Here is a 9,658-nt window from a genome sequence, read left to right as displayed (position 1 = left end):
ACTAAATTTGATAGAGATCAAAAATTCATGTACAACTTGGCGCAATGATCAAAACTGATGAGATTTATGACCTCGTGTTACTTTATTTGTTTCTGTGCGTTAATTCGGAGAATGATAAGCATTGATGCGATAAAAGAGAGAGCGACAATACTGTGTAAAATGACAAATCATGTCATACTGATTGTGGGGAAATGAACATAACGCATCATCAAAATTCAATGAAAAGCATATATTTCAAGTGCAAGTAATATTTGTTGGATGAAAATTTTTATTGGCTAGCATATCTTTTAGCCTGTCTGCGCTAAAGCCGTGAAGTAGCGGTGGGCGGATCGATCCAAACATCGATATTAAAACCAAGTCGGTATCAATTTGGACTCGATACTAGCCTGATGATAGCAATACCAACGTTTCCGTTTCGGTCCTGGATACATTGCTGCGGTTTCGTCATGCAGGTGGCGCCGCGATGGAGCAATTCTGTGGACTCACGAACAAAAATCTGTCAGCAAAATATTTTTTATGCCCAAGGTGTCATTTATTTTTTTTTTTTTTAACAAAAGGCTTTAGAGATCGTTTTAATTGTATATTTTTCACCACTTGGTTTTGCGATGAAGGGAAGAAATGTTTTGTATTCGGACTGCATTCTCTGAACACACGTTGCACTGAAAAAGAATTGGTTTCCTACCCTAAGTGTTTTATATTTACTGTGTACTGACAAGACTGAACAGCTTCCTTTTTTAAGCAAAAATAAAATTCAGAAAAGTTCACTGAAGGGATCAACCTTTTTTACGTTTTATGAAGTAGTTTCTGAACAGTCCCGGGGGGGGGGGGGGGGGGAAGTGATTTCCGATCATCACTTGGTCCACATTTTTATTACTAAAATAAGGATTTTAAAAAACAGACATTGACAATATGTCACAATTGTCCTGCTTTTAAAACTGTTGAATCATAAAAACACTAGCGCCATATAAACACTTTAGATCATGACAATTAATTGAGAATTGATAATTTGACGATGCGTTTATCTGATATGGGCTCTGAAAAAATGGACAGGTCTCTTTTTTTTTTTAAACAATTGTGATGTGCTGTTACAGTATATCTTACATTAATGGCTATAACTAGCATTAGCTTACAACTAGCTACTTTCTAAGCGAAGAAAACGGGATGGATGGATGTTAAAAAAGAAATCAAAACAATTCTCAATCTTAATGAAATGCCAGCCTAAAGAGCTTTTTTCATGATGAAAAGGCAGCTCTTTGCTCATAAGGGAGTGGATTCCACAATTTTGGGGCAATGAACTGCAAAGCTTTTGTATTCAATATTTTGTGCGGGATATTGTGTCAAGGACAACCAGCAGTTTGCAGTGAAACAGAAACAGCAATAAAATGACGCCAAACTCACAACGTTTGGAGGATCCTGGAGGTGTCTGTACTGGACTTAGGGTCTTTCTTGACTTTTTCCTTCTCCATCTCAAAGTAAATAACATTGTTTGGCACACTCTTATCTGCTTCTGGATGCACCTGCAACCTTGCGGAACATTAGCCGCATTAATGAGGCTTTGTTTTCCCCATGCACGGGGTTGTCCTGTTGCTCTCTCATACAAGGCTTTTTTTTTTTTTTTTTTTTTTTTTTTTGCAGTCTGTCTTCCAAAGGCATAAATCATCGCGTAAAAGCATTTGAAAGCCAATCCGGCCAGCCACTAAAACGATGAGGGTAAAATATCGTCGGAGCTGCAAAGGAATCTGCAAAGCATTAAGGCGCCCCAGCTCGCTCGGAGGCGCAGATGAAAGGCACTGGCCTCATACTGAAAGAACTGCCAGGGAGGTGAAGGATTCTTCTCGGGAGAAATCAAAACCAGTCTTTGGCCTCTGGCAAGCTGACAGTAACTCACCAGGCCGTCAATCCCTTTTAATCAAATTACTGTGATCTATTTTAAAAAACCGAATGACATAAATCTGAGGGATGGCTTGTTCCCGCGCGAGGAGGGCTGGTTTCAATCTGCGCCGGATCTCATTGTCTTCGTTCCGTCGTTTTATTTACTGTGAACGCAACGCTTGGATGCATTGTGGTGGGAGGGAGGGGGGTGGGGGGTGGGGGTCAAGTTGGCACGTCAAGTAATTAGAGAGGAAACGCATGTAGCTCAGCGCTAATTAAATTAATTAAGCAGTCATTTCCCCCTGATGAGCTACGTCTATCCAAAAGGAATGGTGTGGTTTCGCAGAAATGATTGCGCTTACTCTCAAATTCTCTTGTGTGGAGTCAAACATCGATCAATAACACAGAAAAAAAAAAAAACAACCAAAAAAAAACATCCAGTGGTGTAGTGCAGTCAGAGTCAGGACAGTTGCATACTTTTGACACCAGAGAAAACTACATCCAAGCGATTAAAACCAGACTTTTTAAGCACATGCAAACACTTCAATCTGACCATTTGGAAAGCCAAATGACTCTTGCATGTGTACAATATCGAAGTATTTGTCTCTGTGGAGGACTAACGTCATTAAATTCACGAGATTAAGGTATTTTTGGATGGGTGTGGACTGTGGAGAGAAATACAGTGCCGCATAACGAGAATCAAGGTGAACCAGCGGTCTGATCTTGAAATAAATAGATTGTATTGTTTCGGGGCGGTCCGGTGGGCCAGTGGTTAGCGGGGTCGACCTCACAGAGCAGAGGTTGTGGGTTCGATCCCAGCTCTGGCCTTCCTGTGTGGAGCTTGCATGTTAGCCACGTGCCTGCGTGGGTTTTCTCTGGGTACTTCAGTTTCCTCCCACATAACAAAAACATGCATGGCAAGCCGATTGAACACTCTAAATTGTCCCTAAGTGTGAGTGTGATGGTTGTTTGTCTCTGTGTGCCCTGCAATTGGCTGGCAACCGGTTCAGGGTGTCCCCCGCTGACTGCCCGAAGACAGTTGGGATAGGCTCCAGCACCCCCCTTGTGAGGAGAAAGTGGATGGATTGTTTCCTGTAGATGAAAGTATGTTTAACTTCAGACCCAAACTAATTGAGATTTGCTAATGTCATAGATCAGTTTGAACCCAAAGACCCTCTAACCCGAAAATTTGATTGGTGACAAAGGGAGGCAAGGGGAGGGGGGGGGGGTCTCTGGCATGGTATCGAGTGATGCTAGTACTGCTTTAAAAAGAAAAAATATTTCACTATTCATTTCTTTCCCTTCTTTATAATACATATTTGTTTGAAATTGAAAATTTGCTGTTTCCCTTTTTTTTTGGGGTTGTTTTGTGGTTGATTATTTTGCTAAAAGCAACTTTTTTTTCTCAATGTTGCATTGTAACCACTTCATTGACCACTTCAGCGTCTTTCTTGCTAGCTCGATGTTGCCTTACTTTGCTTTGGATTTTTTTCGACAAGCCTTTTAGTTACGATCACATGAGATTTGCTGACATTACGCATAATGATTGGTTAAAGTCTTTGAACTTATAAGAGATGGTCATTTTCTCGAGAATGTATCACATTTGTGTCCTTCGATTTCAAAGATCCAAATGTAGACTGCAAACCTTTTTTTTTTTTTTAAGTTAATGTTAATCCATGATATTTCGGCAGTGCTTCAAAATCTGCATTACAGTAGCACATAGCAAAACAGTGCACAGAGGACCTAATTATGCTCTATACGCTGAACTGGATTCATGTGTGCACGTATGGTACTGAGGGAAACAAGGAGCCTTCAAAGTATGAGCCACGTTTTTGTGACACATGATGAAAAGCATCCATCCATCCATTTTCCGAACCGCTTGATCCTCACTGGGGTCGCGGGGGGTGCTGGAGCCTATCCCAGCCGTCTTCGGGCAGTAGGCGGGGGACACCCTGAATCAGTTGCCAGCCAATCTGATGAAAAGCAGACTATCCTCAAAAAGTATCAGATAATTAGCTGATAATGTCATTCATTCCGGTGACTGAGTGGTGCTGAACAGCCTCCAGCCTTCAAAATTGTCTTAAAAAAGTGGATTGTCCACGTTTTTGCACCTCCTGAGTGTCACTGCCACTGGGCATGCGTGGTCGTTATGGCCTACTCAGAATCGCCAGGGGTCATCCCCGTCTCACTTAAATCTCAGAAACACTCAGTACCTTAGCGCAAATGAAGCAGTACAGGTATATGTTTATAAAACTGGATTTAAAAAAAAAAGCCTCGCTTGCAATGGTGCAAGGGAATTTATGATGGGACGTTTTCCCCACTCTGCTGTGTGTTTGTGTGTTCACGCTGTGGAGGTGGAACGGCAAATGTATTTATAGGTGTTCAGAGTCAGAGTCACTCACAGGAACATAAAAGTATCCCAGTCGTGACAGGAAGCATCACCGCTTCACCTCCAATTGTAGGATTTATCGGTATCATTGCATGATATCTTCCTAAGTATGAATTTATCACCATTCTGATGCATTAAATCAAACAGACTCTTTAAAAAAGGTTTAGAGTTGGGGGGGAAAAATGTTTTGCAATAGTGTGGTTGAAGGTTTTTGTGGACCCTACAGAACATTCATGTCAGGTGTCATAATGATTCCACATGCGTAGACAGCGATAAGAGGTTTTGAACAAAAATATATTAATATACAACTTAGGACACTGGTAACAAAGAACCAGGAAAAGGCGAGAACAAAACCCCCCCAAAAACGTTTGCTAAAGGCAAGAAGCAAGAAAAACGTAAATTGCTTGTCAACTCAAAGCACAAGAGAATCTAATACACAAAAGAACATCCACCGAGAATACACAACAAGGAAAATACAACAAAAACACAAGGAAAACGCAAACACGTCAAGAACATCCAGAAGTTTAAGCACTTGGAGACAGAGTCATGAGCAAGGCAATAATTCAACAGCTAGCTGTGGGTGAAGCATGGCTTTTTAAAGGCAGTCGGTAACGATGCCTGCTGCGGGACAAGTGCGACTCATTGATGCCGACCCTGCAGCTGGAGACTGAAGCCCCCCCCCCCCCAAAAAAAACCCCAAACGAGACAGAATCATGACAGTTCATTTCAATTAATAAAGAGAGAGAGGCTGCAGACTTTTTTCACTCGTGTAAACATTTTGGAAAAGCTAACATATCAGTTCAGCAATGCAATTTTGGAGCTTCCAAATGATCTGTGGACTGACTTGTCACAAGAAGGCGTCATGTCGAATCACCGACGACAAAATGGAATGAATTCCCTGTTTGGTACGAAACAATAGTCCCTCAAAGACTGAAGAGTACTGGTCTTAAAGTAAGTAGTAGAATATGAATTTGGTCTCAACTACGTGGGCCACGACACTTCCAAACATCCATTCTTCCTTTTTCATGAAACAATTGTCAGTTGAAGAACATTGTTTTTCAACTGAATGGTTAAAAACAGCCCAATATTACCTTTTCTTGGATCGGCTCTCGCTCACACACGGCCTTACTGAGAAGAAGCGGGATTGAAAAGAGATGGATGGTTCCCAGCCACTTTGGCGACGACTAGCCAACCGTTTCTCCACTTGTTCCAAAAACAGAATTCTTGCTTTGATATGGAACAACTTTTAGTGGTAAGAGCATATCCAGTTTTACCTTTTGATCTCCACTACTTTGACCGCTAGCTGTCCATCCATCCCGTTAGCCATTCCTTTCAAATGAATACAATTCCCGCTTTGGAATACACAATGCTGCCCCGAATGCTTTCGTTGGTATTAAAATGAAGACTGGTAAGGGCACATACTGTAAATAGTACTTTGATCACAGCCACTTTAAACATATACACTGTCAGAATCATTCAGAATGAATAGGGCTCTCGCTTTGACAAATTAGAATAATGTTTAAAGATTGGAAAGTGCAGCACCATAACAAGAAACCAAATCCTATGGAGTCACTTTGCGGGGACTACAATCACTTGCTCACATCCATTTTTGGATGCGAATAAGAAGTTTAAAGCAGCATGACTCACAAATGTGAAAATGAAACGAGGTGAACGCTCAATCCGCAAAGGTTACTCTTTATGGGATTTTTTTGTGGGGGAGTGGGGGTGGAGGGGGGGTTAAGTGTGCGAAATTTAACTGTGAAATGACTCACGCACTTTTATTTTTCGGTCTTTTTGCTGAAATCTTCCCAAATGATTGGAGTGCCGCGAGCTGTCGCTGGCAAACACCAGAGACGGCCACGCTCTCACTGTGTTTGACATCATGTTTGTTTTTAACGAGAACCACATGCCCACCGCATCGGCATTCATCTTCATACCAGCATTTAAAAAATAAAATAAAATAAAATAAAAAACTTGAAAGTTAGTGCTCTAAATACGTCCAGACGCCTCGGAATGCCACAGGCGGAGCGGGCCTGCTCGTCAATGTTACAATCAATGGGGCCTGTGATCATCAGGCCTGGAAATCAGCTCTTAGCTTTCTACTACTACTTCTGCCACACACACACACACACACTCACACACACACACACACACACACACGAATCATTACATAATACGTATTTACCCGGCCACAACTTTAGGAACACCTGCACAATGGAATGGGTTTCCGTACAAGTTGTACGCTTGCCAATTTTTAAGAGCTATTCATTTTCACAATTGGTTTATTATTGTGGTTGAAGTTTGTAGCGGTGTATGGCACTGTATCATATTTAAGACACGGTTCTAAAATTGTGCTCCTCTCATGTCACAGAAAAGGGTCACTTCATTAATACAATAACATCAATGTATTGTAGAACCGTGAATTCCGGAATTATCTGTGTTCAACGAGAAAGGCCGCACGTCACGTCCATTTGTGAGTGAGTTGAACAAGACCATCGTTATTTCAGTACAGTACAGTTGATATAAAAAGTCTCCATACCCGCGTTCAAATGCCGTGTTTTTCGGATATGAATTGAGACCAAGACAAATCATTTCCAAATATATTCGACCATCGATGCGGTTGCGTTAGTATGCACACGTCCAGAATGACCACCTGCCACCATTTGAACCGCCTGTGTTAAAGCCCAAATACATTTCAGATGGTCCGGTCGACTTTTCTAGTTTTGTGCTAACGCTGAATGCTTTCATACTCTTCCCAATTTCGTCCAGAAAAAAAGTAGTGCCGACGCATGATGAGGACACCACTCTGCGTGTTGTGTTTACACCTAACATGCATACATGGAGTTATGCCCCCCCCACCCCACCCCGCCTCCCAAAAAACCACACCCTTGATTTCTTTTTTTTGTTTTTGTTTTGTTTGAGGCTGTTTTATTCTACTTTAGTTGGCTGCTAAGCTAGTAGTAGTAGTCGTCGCAGGTGTTTTGTTTGTTGCATAGTAGGTTAGTTATGTGGATAGCTAGAGGCCAAGGTTTATTCAATATTGTTTCATTGATTGATTGGTTTGTTAGTTTGATATTTTAATTTGTCCGTTATTTAGTTTGTAGTCATGGTGCCGTAAGAGATCATCAGAGGAATAATTAAATTTCACTTAATGTATCCAAAATGTAGTTTTTATTAGTTATAAATATACTTTATTATTAATTCTCAAAACTTTCATCTACCAAGGCAATGCTTTGATTGGCATCGATTGGGTGCTAGGTGACTTGGGTGCAACATAAAGTAGTTCTGTTGTCAATTTGGTGGTTGGCCAGTAAATAGAAGCTACGCTAGTAGTCAGTGCAGAATAAAGAATGCATTTTTGCTGTTACAGTCCGCTTGAATTGGGCACAAGTGAGGTTCTGAGTCACCAGAACAGGATTGATGAATATATTCCGATTAATTCTAATGGGAAACTGTTTCCATACAAGACCGAAGAGATGTACCAATGGATGGTTGTCATGGGGTGTGTTGGCCCAAAGACAAGCCACTGTATTCTTATTCTTACATCAACAAACACTCAGGTCCCACTGTAACAAATACTATCAGTGCCTCATTTGTTTTTGGTAACAAAATCTCCATATACAGTCTCTATGTACTTCCTGTGGGACAATCAAGATGGAGACATCTGTGTTATGTTGTTGTTTAGAGCATACTTATGCATGCAAGACTTTTAACTGTGAACTTCCAAACAGGCCTGCAGAGAATTGTTTTTACTGTCACGCTAGTTTCTTAGGAGCCGCACCGTAAAGCGTGACGCTGAAAAGCAATCGGCATCAATAGTCAAAACATGTTGTTTTTACAGTCCCTTTGGATGGCAGGTGTGCTCTTTTATGAACTTTCACACTTGCAGATGTGCTCACTGTCCCTTTAACCGGCAGGAAATGTTGATGATGAAAATGTCTACTGTGGATTCCAAGTGAACTCAACCCTTTGACCTTTTCCTCGTCCCCAAGGCCTCAAGTTGGCTCCTTGCACCATGGGCCATCCCCCCCCTGTGCCGCGCAGGGTGAACTATGAACTTTGTCTTGCCTTCATTCATGGGCTTCCTGTGTGGTTCGCGAATCACTGGTACTTATCCAACCATCCGTCCATCCATTTTCCGATCCGCTTTATCCTCACAAGGGTCGCGGGGGTGCTGGAGCCTATCCCAGCTGTCTTCGGGCAGTAGGCGGGGGACACCCTGAACCAGTTGCCAGCCAATTGCAGGGCACACAGAGACGAACAACCATCCGCACTCACACCTCGGGACAATTTGGAGTGTTCAATCAGCCTGCCGTGCATGTTTTTAAGAATGTGGGAGGAAACCGGAGTACCCAGAGAAAACCCACGCAGACACGGGGAGAACATGCAAACTCCACACAGGGAGGCCAGAGCCGGGATTGAACCCACGACCTCTGCACTGTGAGGTCGACGTGCCAGGATACTTATTGTGTTACTATTTTAGTTAATTACCATAATTGTAGCCTATCTTTAGTTACTTAGCTTGACACAATATTTGTGGTTGATGATGATTCATCTCCAAGGAGGAAGCAGCCCCACCCCCCTTCTTTCCCACACCGTCATGCCCGGACACTTTTTTTTTTTCGGTAGGATGGGGGGACAAGGAGGGAAGCGCTTTAAAAGGACAAGGACGGAGGACGATTATTATATGAATAAGAGCAGAGGGGTGATGACGAAAAGGTATCCAGGTCGAGGACGGCCCGACAAAATAGGCTAAAGTTCCCTATTTCAACCTCTCTGGCTCACGCTTCATGCAGCAGATGGAGCAGGAATGGGAAGCACATGGCTGCAAAGGTCCAAACTTCATTAATTAGGGGCGGGTCACATGGGTCAAAGTGTGTTTTGTTTTGTTTTGTTTTTCACAGGAAAAGGCACATTAAGTGGATTAACACTAATCCGAGGGGATTCTAAACAGTTATCAGGCAAATGGATGGTACTTTCCTGGAGGATTACTTCACTTTGTACGCCTGTGGTGAGGTTGTTTGCGTTGGAATCAGGGATTTGGATAACGGCTCCTCTTGTGTCGTTTTCTTTGTAAACACAAACACGATGGACCTCTTGCTTACCTTTGGCCTGAGCTCTAAAACCAGAAATGAGGAAAGCTCTTCCTATCAGGGACCAGCTCAGTTTTGGTAAAGTCCTCCAAGGGCCATAATTCATTGAGCAAAAAAAAAAAAAAAAGATGAAATCAATTCTTTTGTTATATATGATGAGTATTTGTAGGTTAAAGGTTTCGCATCTTTTTCTCTAAATTCTTTTCTCTGAGGTTTTATTGCTTTTTGAAATGGCATGGCACGCTGGTTCAAATGCTCTACGGCCCACGGGTCAACGGTTTCCAACCCACGTTGCAAGTTGATG

Source organism: Hippocampus guttulatus, chromosome 11 (assembly GCF_054856545.1).
Source record: "Hippocampus guttulatus isolate MCC_2025c chromosome 11, RoL_Hgut_1.0, whole genome shotgun sequence".
In the NCBI taxonomy this organism is placed as follows: Eukaryota; Metazoa; Chordata; class Actinopteri; order Syngnathiformes; family Syngnathidae; genus Hippocampus; species Hippocampus guttulatus.
This window is presented reverse-complemented; position numbering follows the sequence as displayed.